Consider the following 12,354-nt stretch of genomic DNA (forward strand, 5'->3'; position numbering starts at 1 on the left):
AAGATAGTCAATTGTAAAAAGTCTTATTTATTCATGAAAGCATAACCCCTTGAGTACATTTATTTTGATAAGTAGGACATGCTGATTAATACATCAGTTTGGGAAAAATAGGATTGTGTTACGTGGAATAATAATATGGAGTGGGGTCATGGATTTTCAGAAAATGGTAAGTCATAGGAAGCTTGAGGTATCCCTTCCTTTGATACCCGTTCTTCTCATAGCACCCTAACACTTTGATTCTGTCAATAGAGATCACCTGGGTCACTTCTTCATAGACATACTTGTTCTGCTTGATTTGTCGACCGCTAACGTGCAAAGTTGCATTTACACAAGCTTTGACAAAGATGAACAGCTTCACGATCTTTAAATCCTCCATCCACTTGATTCTCTTCAAGTTGGTCTGAAGGTACGCGAGTTGGTGGCTTGCTATGTAGTATATTCCTGAGTCTCCCGTCCATCTCCGCTCCGCATATACACGGGCGAAGGATTATAGATGCGGTCCAGAATCTCCATCATGCCAAGCCTCTGACGATAATTCGAAGCATGCATTGTAGTCATAAACATGACCTAGAACACCAAGAACTTGCTCCATGCTTCGTGACTCTACAACCTAGCATCCATAAGTGAGTAAAGAAATGTTTTCAACAGAAAACACTGCTCTATTCTACTCACCTTCCCCTTATCCCCTTATTCCCTTTATTTTCCTCCATTATGTTCAATCCTTAGATCTCGTTGGTTCACTCTGATACCAATTGTAACATGTTTGCTCGTCCGCTTGTGGGACACGCCTTAGCAGCCCATCGGGAAGAGAGTCTAGAGCGCTGCCTGGCACTTGCAAGGAATGTCACAGGGTTTGCGATCTAGGTCTTCCCAAGTCTGCCCTGAGCGGAAGTGTCCGTCGACCGTTCCCACTTAGGATCAATCTGAAGTCAGGGTTCCTTTCCTATCAGCAAAGTCTCTAGGAAGTAGCTAGCGTCGGAACCACTTTACGTAGGAACAACAAAGTCGAAGTGGATTTATGCTACACTTGGTTCATGGAGAATGGGAAACGAGAGGGATGCGAAGCTCAACCTCTCTGCCCATAAGGTATAGTCCCATTCCATTTCCCTAAAATAGCATAAATCGGGATTCTAATCCTACTGATGCTAGGTCTACATAGTCTTGTTATTACATCTTTTGAGACATAGGAGATACAACATTTGGGTCCACACAACCTATTTCACTTGCCTGAAATGCAAATGCCTTCCCATGTCTAGCCAACATCTGCATAAAACAGTTTCTCTCAGTATGCAAAAGAAACCCTTCTACACCAACTTTCAATTCCTGTAATGTTTCAGATGTAAATTGATGACCTATATCTTTAGGATCTCGTAAGCTTGGCTATCTTGACACTTTTTCATACAAACCCTCACTCTTTGGTGGAAGTGGCAAAGCAATTGGTTTCACCTTTTTATCAACCGTTTTGTACTTTGTCTCCACAAGCGCTTCAGCCCATTGTAATCCTTCCTGCTGAGCAAACAATGCTATAACATCATACATATCCAAAGAAGATACTGACAACACTCTGTTTTCAGCCTCATTTTCTGCATGTATAGTTGTTGAAATTTCAACCATAGTGTCATTAATATTCAGCCCATAAAAGATGCCTGAAATGCCATCATTTTCAGCTAATAGCCCAAATGATCTCAGTTTCTTAATAGCCCATTTCATAGATATGCATTCATCCCTACACATAGCTTCCATAGGCTTAAACCAACATGAATTGTTTGCTGTAAACTGAGAATTACCAATAGTAAATACATGTTTCATTTCATCAAGAGGCGAGTACACCCTTTGATCAGCACTACTATAGCCCCACATTATAGCAGTGCTTAATGAAAATCCAGGTCTTTGAATTCCCTTGCATTTGGAACCAAAGGAGACTCTCGAAGCGTATCACGATTTCTAGGATGATTAACACAAACAATAAGAAATTGGACTGATTTCCTCCCATCTTTGCTTCTGACTCTTGCATAAGTAGAACCATCATCAAGTACCTTTCCATACGCACTCCTGTAATATAGGGCTATCCCAAAATCACTGCATATGAGGAATTATCTTGCACAAAGAAGTGTTGCTCTTCCTGTACATCACCAATTGTCACTTTTACATTAGGACATGTAGCATAGAGCTCCCTTGAAGAATTATTTGCAGCCCTCATATGCCAACCATGATTAGTGTCCACAAGCCATGCACCATTTTCATACAATCCCCGCTCAATGACATTTATCTCAGATCCATGGTCAAGTAAAGAAACACAAGGAGTTTCACGCTCCCCTATTTTCACTATCATTTCAGTGGTAGCTCTAGCCCAATGATTTCTTGTGTAGTGACTTTGAGGAATAAATCCTAGAGTCTCTTCTCCATATTGTTGCATTTGCCTTACTCCACCATGCATATTGCTACAAGACAATGCATTTTCAGCCACTTTCTTCTCTTTTCCACATGCTGTCCACTGATTAGTAGCATCTTGCATAGATAATCTAGTAGTTACTTCATGCTCATATTCAGGCCAAATAACTAACAACCCAGTTTCCTCTTCAAATTGCATCAATGCACTAGTGGTATCACCAAGAAACTGATGCTTCCTTTTAATTATGTCAATGATCTCATCATGAAATTCTCTCTTGGCAATGCCAAGCACCTCTCCCAAGGTAAATTCCACGTGACTGTTTAAGATCCGTTCTTCAAGAACCTTCTTAAGATCTGTGGATGTCTCAATGTCAGATTGCAGCTTATATCCTGGCTGCTTGCCCTTCTTTTTGCCCTCTTGTTTGGTATCGTGTTTTTGCTTTTGACTGACGTCTTCCATAACATGCTCGGGAGGTGGCTAATTTGCAGCTTTAGGCTGATCCACACTTCTTCTTGTCATTCTTTTAGATGTCCCTACAATATCTTCATCTCTTTTTCATTTTTCTTCCACAAGTACATCCGTGTTTTGTACCTTTGCTAAATATGCATACACTGAATATGCATCTACTGGTGATTCCCAACCAGTTATGTCACGAGGTCTTGCCCTGCATGAGACATTTCACTATCAGTGACCTTTCTCTTTTCAGCTGCATGTAAAGCATGTGTCCATATTTCAGCATTTGGACCAAGCATGTACCGCCGCATAAGCATTTCAGACAGCCAAGTGTTACAACAACTTCTCATACCTCCCTTTCCAAAATTCAAAGCAAGAGGCAATCCCGTTTCTTGTGCATGGATCTTGCCATCTTTCCAAAAGATAAGCTATCGTGCCAAGGCCTCTTGATAGGCAGCACAATCCTTTCTCTCGTGCTGCAAACTATCACACCACATACATCTTTTTCCAGGCTTAGGGGCTGCTGCCCGTCCCCTTTCCTCTTGTTCTTTTTCATCCAATTTTGCAACCTTCAATTGAAGATCCCACATCCCTTTGACCAATTCATCTAAGGCATCTTCCCTAACAGAGGGAACAATAGCATGTACAGCCATAGGGTTAGCCACAGAAGCGGGTGGCTTACTGGATACTTCAACTGTCTTACCCATAACAATGGGCAAGCTAGAGACATGCAATCTTTCTCTTCTTCTATGCTTCTTCACAAGCGCAGTAACAACTTTCTTGGCATGTCTCCACTCTGTTTTCAATCTTGTCTCTGTAGTCTGATCCTCCAGTAAAGCATCAAGCTTCTCTTGAAGCTCAGGATTAGCTGCCTGTAGAAATAATTCAAATTTCTGACTTGCAAGAGCTTGCTATTTACAAGATCCAACGCTCAAATCTACTTTCAAATTCTCTTAACAATTATGTAGCCACAAGACCATTATTGGGTTGTATAACCCACTCCTGAAAAGTCTTGCGCGTAATCAAACTGGTGTCCTCAATGTAAAATTCTTCCTTGAGTGTCTTCTTGAAGGCTACCTAGTCAACATCCGCAAGTATAATTCAGTAATCCGTGCTTTCAGTTCATGAACAGTAATACGTACAAAATACCGGCTCCATGCAGATTGAGCCACTCCAAAGAATTCCATCTTCTGAGCATAGGTATGTACATATGTAGATACATTCCTGCCATTGAATAACTTCACCTCACGCTCAATTGCTTGCAAAGCATTCATCACAACACATTCAGTTTGAGCTGAAGCTTGTATCACCTGTTGTTATTGTTGTACCTGCATAAGCATATTCATATTTTGCACCAACTATTGCAAAACATCACTGGAGATTGTATTTGAAGGTTCTCCCATATTATCTTTCCTTCTTCTATGACGACCTTTCACATCGGGTTCACCAATGTCGGAGGGGTTTTTATCGAAAGGTCGAATCCTCCAGGGATCAGAAGTAGAAGGAAGTAGAGATAGGAGATGTAAGAGAAGATAGAGAATACCCAAGTGGTAAACATGACAAAAACAAATCACAATGAATTGAATCAATATGTATTGAAGGAACCTAGAATCTTCTCACTACTCAGAAGCAATCTCCAGGCATTAGTTCTCCTGGAGCTCCTTAGTAGACCCAAAAACGTCGATCAGAAAAATTTGCTCTTTCTCTGCTGTCCGGAACCCAAATTTGATGGCTCTGTTGGCTCCGAAAGGGGGGTAAAACCTCAGGACACCTACTCACGGATCTCCCAGATCACACTTTCTTCTTCCTTTAGTTCAATCTGTAGTTTTCAGCCTGTTTACAATAATCGCAACGCGCGTGATTTCGTCAATTTGTCTTTTTTATGAAAAATCTCCTAATTGGCTGAAAAAACAACTAGCTTTTTGCATGCCATCCTAATCTAGATGCTTTTTCTAAATTTTTTAGATTTTTACAATAAATAAGATTAAAAAATAGACTAAAATTATCCAAAAATCTAGTATTTTTATATAATCCATGCAACTCACACTAGTACTAATGGCTCAGATCACATTGACTCTCTAGATCAATAGAGAAGTTGGATAATGATGCATTCCATACTTTTTCACACTGTTTCCTCATAACATCACGACACCGCTACCTTTGGACATTGATGAGATGATTAGGAGAGCTGCTATGCAACCTCCTTTGCGTGATCCTGCAGGTATTGGATATAAGTTTTCAGCTGAGACATTGAAAGAGATGAAGATTGAGACAGAAGATTTTCTACTTCTTGAAGAGATAAGATGTTTTGAAGAGATGTTATGTAGACATGAAAAAGCTTTTGCTTTCTTGTGATGAGGGCTCACTTGCCATCACGACACCGCTACCTTTGGACATTGATGAGATGATTAGGAGAGCTGCTATGCAACCTCCTTTGCGTGATCCTGCAGGTATTGGATATAAGTTTTCAGCTGAGACATTGAAAGAGATGAAGATTGAGACAGAAGATTTTCTACTTCTTGAAGAGATAAGATGTTTTGAAGAGATGTTATGTAGACATGAAAAAGCTTTTGCTTTCTTGTGATGAGGGCTCACTTGCCCAAACTGGTAGAGCTCTTGAATGAGCAGATTAGAATGGGAATTCTAGAGCCATCTTCAGCTCCATATTCCAATAGGTGTTTCATAGTTCCTAAAAAGAATGGGACACTCAGATTCATACAGGACCTATAGCCAGTAAACAAGGTCACTATTCGAAATGTTGGTGTAGGACCTATTATGGATGAGTTTATTGAGGCTTTTGCTAGTCGTGCTATCTATTCTCTTGGAGATCTTTATTTTGGATATGATCAATTCCAACTTGCCCTTGAAAGCAGAGATTTGATTATGATGAAGACACCTCTAGGCCTTGTTCGAATGTGTACGCTTCCACAAGGAGCTACTAATTCGGTTGCTCATATGATGAATGGGATAAACAAGGTTCTATGAGATTTTATTCATGAGCTTACTATGCCTTTCATTGATGACTTACCTATCAAGGGTTGTTTGGAAGAAGGTAAAGATGATTCTTTAGATGATCATGGATGCAGATTCTTTGTGGCTTCGCATATTAGAGATGTTGAGAGGATTCTTTGTAGACTAGAAGAAGTAAATTTGACCTTGTCAGGGTTGAAGTCTATTTTTGGTGCTAGAGAAGTTTTGATTGTTGGTCATATGTGTGGATATTATGGCAGGAAGCCTTCACCTACAAAGGTTGATGCCATAGAAAGAATTGCTGAAACTTGTTCCTCTACTTTGGAGGTTCGCAGGTTTCTTGGAGCTTTTGTGTTTTATCTTATTTAGATTCCTCACTTTGCTCATATTGTAGATGATATTTATAAGCTCTTGAGAAAATGGCAATGTTTTTCTTGGGAGATAAAACATACTAAAGCCATGCAAAAACTAAAGAAATTATTGAGAGCTGCTTTGACTCTTCGAAAGACAAATTATGAGTGTGGAAGACCTATTGTGCTTACTATTGATACTAGTCCTATCAGCATTGGATGGACTGTTGGCCAAGATGATGTAGATGGAAATAGGTATGCTATTCGGTTTGGGGAAAAAGTCCTAAACGAGAGACAATGAAGGTATCCTCAAGTTAAAAGAGAGCTCTTGGGATTTGTCACGGCTCTCAAGAATGATAGAGAGTACTTCATTGGAGCTGTTCTGGTGGTTGAGACTAATTGTTTGCCTCTTCTAGGTATGATCACAAGTTGTTCTACTCTAAATATTGCCATGATTAGGTGGATTGGGTACATAAAATCCATGAATCCTGAGTTCAGGCACATAGCAGGTAAAGACAACCCAGTAGTTGATATGCTTTCACAAGCAAGGTATGATGATATGTATTTTTCTTGCATTGATGATGCTGATGAAGGGGTTGATCTTGCAGCCACGCATGCTAATCATGTTTGTCATGTGACTTCTTTGGAAAGCTTTGATGAGTCTTTGTATATAGGAGAGTATTTGTGGATTGGTTGTTATTTGATTACTATGTCTAGACAGGATGGATGGTCTAATGCAGACTTTAAAAAGATTAGAAGAAAAGCTTATGGTTTCTTCTTGCGAAAGTGGGCTACTTTGGAAGCATCCATGAAAGTAAGGATGATAGCCATTGAGAGTTTTTTGTGATAGAACTTCACAGGTGCGTATCATGAAAGAATTCCATGAAAGTCTTTGGGCTAGACATCGAGCTGTATGGGCAACCTATGAGATCAAAGAACGCTATTGGTGGAAAGGCATGTATAGAGATATGTCACAGTTTGTTGAGACATGCCATGATTGTCAGTTGTTCTCTTTAGTGAGGCATAGAGATGAGCTTCATCCTACCTACCCGCTATGTATTCATTACAAGTGGGTTCTTGATTTGATTACTATGCCTATTGGTTTATGGTAGATGCGCTATATTGTTTTGGCATGAGAAGATCTCACAAATCAAGTGGAAGGAAGAGCATTACGAACAAATTCAACATCAGTGGTTTGTAAGTTTCTTTTGGAGGATGTTATTTGCAATCATGGGTGTATTGGAAAAGTTACTGCAGATAGAGCCAAGTTGGATGCTGATGAGGCTAGGGAGTTTTTCTCCCGCCTTGGCATCAAACTTGCTTTGAATTTAGCTTATAATCCAGAAGGCAATGGGAAAAGCGAAAGAGGCCATCTGCCAATTGTGAAAGCCTTAGCCAAAGCATGCGGTGGACGGGTTCGAGAGTGGCCTAGGTTGTTGGCTTATGCCTTGTGGCTTGATCACACTACTCACAGTGTGACTACAGGATATATGCCAGCTAAGTTGATGTATGGATAGAAGCCAGTCATGCCTACAGAGATTTTCATGCTACTTGGAGTGCTTTACCATGGTAGTAAGAAGACATGTCTAGAGAAGATCTTTTAGCTCTTTGTATTCGTCAATTGGAGAGAAGACCCAAAGATACTGAGAGAGCAATTCAAAATCTCAAAGAGGCCAGAATTTGCAACGAAGACCATTTTGATAGCAGACATAGATTGAGGCCTAAAGAGATTAAGGAAGGAGATTGGGTATTGGTCTATGACAACAATCTAGACAACCAGTATAGTGCTATCCGCAAGGCTTCTAGACGATGGTTCAGGCCCTATCTAGTGCAACATGTCCACGACAATGCAACATATTCCTTAACAAAACTTGATGGTACGGCCTTGCGGATTCCAATTTCATGGAAGAGAATCAAACTCTTTAAGAAAAGAGATGCTACAACTTATGCAGTTGAGGAGTTGGATGATGCAAATTACGTTGGACTTGAGCCACGAGGGGATGAAGATAAAGACATGGACATTGAAGATGCTTTTGCAAAAGATGATGAAATTGCATTAACCGTCGAGCTTGGAGGTGATAAGGATGGGTAGCTATGGCCCATCCGGAGGATGTGCAAGTTTGGAGGGGGTGGATGTCGTGACACTGTCAAGTGTTTTTCTAAAAACTGAAAAGCCCTAGTCAAATTGTAGTTAGGTTTGATTTCTGCTAGCTTAGTTGTTTGCATGACTACTTGTTTTGTTGTTTCATAATTGGATTTCTTGTGTTTGTCTAGCTTAGGATTTGTTTCTGTCATTTTGTTTGATTTGTTGAGTGTGAAACTTGATAACCTTGGTCGAGCTTGGTTTTTTTTTTTGGATAGGATGAAGATAGGTTTGCTATTAGCTAAAGAAACATTGTGGAGCTAGGTATGTATTCTTGTCGAGACTCTTGCACATCACAGGGATTATGGGTTCACAAGCACTTCATGTTGCACTTGTTGATACACTGCACTCGGGGGTCGTCTCCTATTCTTATCAAACATTTCCATGCTATGGGCTGGGATTATGCATGTTTTGCACCATCATTGAGCACTAGCACGGCATGAGGTCCAATGCAGCTATATGCAGTAAATTTTAGAAGCACACGCACTTGAGAGAGCACCTGTAATTGAGCATGCACATTTATTGCACGCACGATATTTGGGATGCTCATCACAAAGTTAGGAACTTCTGGTTGAGTGTGTAAGGTGGTTGGGTGAGTTTAGAGGGTCGTGAAGGATGCCGTCAATTGTGAGATGGATTGTTCATATCTGGTCAACATCTTGAGGACCATCATTTTCTTGAGAGATTGTGAGAATTGGATGGGTGGAGCGGAGAATGATATTTTATTGATGAGAGTTGAGAGGTGAGGATAATGAATTTTTAAATTAATCAAGGAATTATGTCTGCATTATGCATGATGCACTGGCACATTTAGATAGGTTAGGCACAATTTCTTCAATGCATACATTATTTTTGTGTGTAGCATCGATTGATTGGTTGCATACCATGATCCGACTTTGCATATTTTCTCAAATCATGAATGGATGAGCATGAAGTTTTATTTCATAAACATATTTTGTATTAGGGCACTTTTCATGAACAAAGCGAGACGCAGGAGAGTACAGATTGAAGACTAACAACAAGCTCTAAAGCTGACGACAGTTTGTGAAGCTGTAGAGAGGGAAGGCATAGACGTTTTTTTATCTAAGGTGGTGACTGCAGCCCCAAGTCTAGTGTGTTAGCTAGGCAATGGCTGCAAAAGTCCCCAATCTGAATATAGAATACGATGAGTCTGTTCATGAACGGCTTCCATCAGGTGATCCGAGCAAGCTGGGCTTCACATATTTTGTAATGACAGTTGGAAGATTTGTATATGCTTCTACGATCCGTCTAGCCATTCTAAAATTAGTCCTGAGCATGTCTGCAAGCAAGGATGTTTTGGCTCTAGCCTCATTAGAGGTTGATCTTTCCAACATGGAGCCATGCTCCACTATCACTGTAAAATGGCGAGGTAAGCCGGTTTTCGTCCGTCATCGTACACAAGAAGAAATTAAAATGGCAAATAGTGTCATGGAAGGAGCTACGGGATCCAGAACAAGACTCAGACAGAGTAATAAACGCAGAATAGCTGGTGGTTGTTGGTGTTTAATGTACTCACCTAGGATGCGTCCCTTTGCCTAATGCTGGAGATTATGGAGGATGGTTTTGTCCTTGCCATGGTTCTCACTATGATGTATCTGGCCGGGCTCACAAGAATGCTGCACCTTTCAATCTTCTGGTTCCAAGTTACAGATTTTTAGAGGAAAAAAAGACCAAGCCGTTGATGCCAAGAATGCTATTGATCATCTCTCTGGTTTCATTGTCTGCAACCACTACCTCATCATGCTTTATTACCAGCAAGCGAAGATGTCCAAGAAAATTGATACGAAGAAGAAGGAGGAAGAAATCGCCAAGATGCAGGAGAAATACGGTACTGTCTCTACCAAGGATAAATAAAGGCAGCTTCTCCCTGCATTCCAACTGTTATGATATTCAAGAATGGGGGGAGTAGCAAAGATTGTGAACAAGGAAACGAAAGAAGGACATATGGTGACGAGAAGGAACAAATCGACAGCAACAATCAACACTGCTGCAACGAGCTGAAGACAAAGAAAAAGAAAAACGAAGTAGTGACGACGACTAACAGTAACGATGTAGTAGAAGAGGAGCTCAGATGAATGAAGGCATGAGGAGGCATCTAAGGAAGGATGGGGTCAGCAATGTGCAAGGAAAGGCAAGTGATGGCGACAATGGGGGAAAAGGTCGAATTCGTCAATGAAGAATGCTGAGCAAAAAAACATGACGAGGAGGAGTAGTAATGCAACCTAGCTGGGATGAGGGAAGACGTTGCACGGAAAGCAAGAGACAGAGAGTTTAGAGAAATGACAAAGAAGCAGACGAGAAAAAACATCGACGAGCTTTGCAAAGGACGAGGTAGGGTAGCTGCGTTTTCGAAACACAGGGCAGCAAGATTTGATAAAGCTTTAAAGGCTCTTAGGTATTTGAAAAAAACGTTTAAAGTTTAAGGCTTATTGAAAAACTTAAACGATGTGAAAGCTAAAGGCAAAAAAAGCCTAAGGCTTTTTGGGACAGCAAAAACATATTCAATGTGAGTGAGAATGTAAAAAACTATAAAAGGAGAAGAGAGTGGAGAGCTAGGGGCCTTCCCCCTCTTGTACAATTGTCATCTTGTGAGAGATGTGAGAGGAGGGTCACATGCTAGAGTGAGCTCTTGTCATGCAAATTTGACAGTTGGAGCTTTTGGATGTTAAAATGTCGAGTGTCGGCTCAAGGTTGTTAAGGTACAAGAATATATTTCACTTGATTTGTTTTCTAATTATTAGTATTTTTATTGTGTTGTGGTTGTGTGATGCTCTACCCACATACGCGTTTAAAATTATTTTAAGCTATAAGAGGTGTTGTTTATTGCTTTTTTTTTCGTGTGTGGTTTGTGTGGTGTTTGTCAAAATATTTAAATTTTTTTGTTGTGTTGTGCATCTAACAAAGTCAATTACCCCAATCGGCACTCCTTATCGTCTTGTTATTGGGTTGTGAGTGAGGCTTGCTGTCGATCACCGCTTGCATAACAACATTACATGTCTACCACTGCGAACTTGAGGGTGGAATTTTCTGCCAAGATTTTGGACTCTTGAGTCAGCGTCATTATGAGTTTATTTTTTGTTGTGTATATTTTTTGTGTTTGCATGATGCGTGAGCACATGTAGTTAGGCTAGGCACAAATTCTACAATGCATTCATAATTTTTTGTGTGGAGCATCGCTCGCTTGCTTGCATATCATAGATCGAAAATTTTGTATCTCCTTAAAGCATGAGTGATTGGGCACAAAGTTCTTTTCCAAAGCATGATCTTTGATAGGGCATATTGCATGGAAGAATAGGTTCATGTGAAGAGAATGTTCATTTTGAAGACTCCGAGGGTTAGTACACCAAAATGGAGCTTATGAAGGAGTGAAGCTGAAGGAATTATCAAAGACAAGTAGACACAGTAAGGACATTGCTGATATCATCTATTCTCATGTCAAGGAAAAGATTGGTCTTTCCCCATGTGACTTGCTCTTTAAGATGTTATCAATGAAGCATTATTGGGGAATGATACAGAAAAGCTGTTCCACCCAGTCCTTATACCACCATTAAATGGCAAAAAAAGTGTTGAATGTCATGCTTGTTTAAAGAAACAACTGCCTAGGTCAAGATTTGCTCCTACACTTGCTGGTATTCGGGAAAAAGTATCAAAGGTTCTAATAGGATCGTTGGATTAAAAGTATAGTTTTTTCCATGTCTATTTCAAAGAGTGCGCATTACTGATCGAACCAATGATCTTCAATCTCAAATCAATGGAAGATTTAATCAGAGTTCTAATTTGACAAGGTCTGTTTGTGTTTAAGCATTGGAGAATCTAGAAGATTTGAGGGAAGAGATGGAACTACACGGCTTTGTCAAGAATGATGATAAAGAAAGGTTGCTTCATAACCCTTTCACAACATATAGATGCGAAAGTTCCAACACCCTCATAAAGGATCCAGCTGGTTGCTTCCTCCTGGGAAGCTTGTGAAAGGAAGGATTGTGGATGGACGTGACACTTAAATATCTACAATGGAAGGGATAGAG

The 12,354-nt window shown here is 40.2% G+C and overlaps 1 pseudogene; it reads left to right on the forward strand.

The window, feature by feature from the left end:
- Window positions 1–9,436: 9,436 nt before the first annotated feature.
- Window positions 9,437–10,183, forward strand: LOC148038628 (cytochrome b-c1 complex subunit Rieske, mitochondrial-like; annotated as a pseudogene).
- Window positions 10,184–12,354: the final 2,171 nt, after the last annotated feature.

This window comes from Lygodium microphyllum, chromosome 3 (genome assembly GCF_053477565.2).
Source record: "Lygodium microphyllum isolate KBCC chromosome 3, Lygodium_microphyllum_v1.1.10, whole genome shotgun sequence".
Classification (NCBI taxonomy): Eukaryota; Viridiplantae; Streptophyta; class Polypodiopsida; order Schizaeales; family Lygodiaceae; genus Lygodium; species Lygodium microphyllum.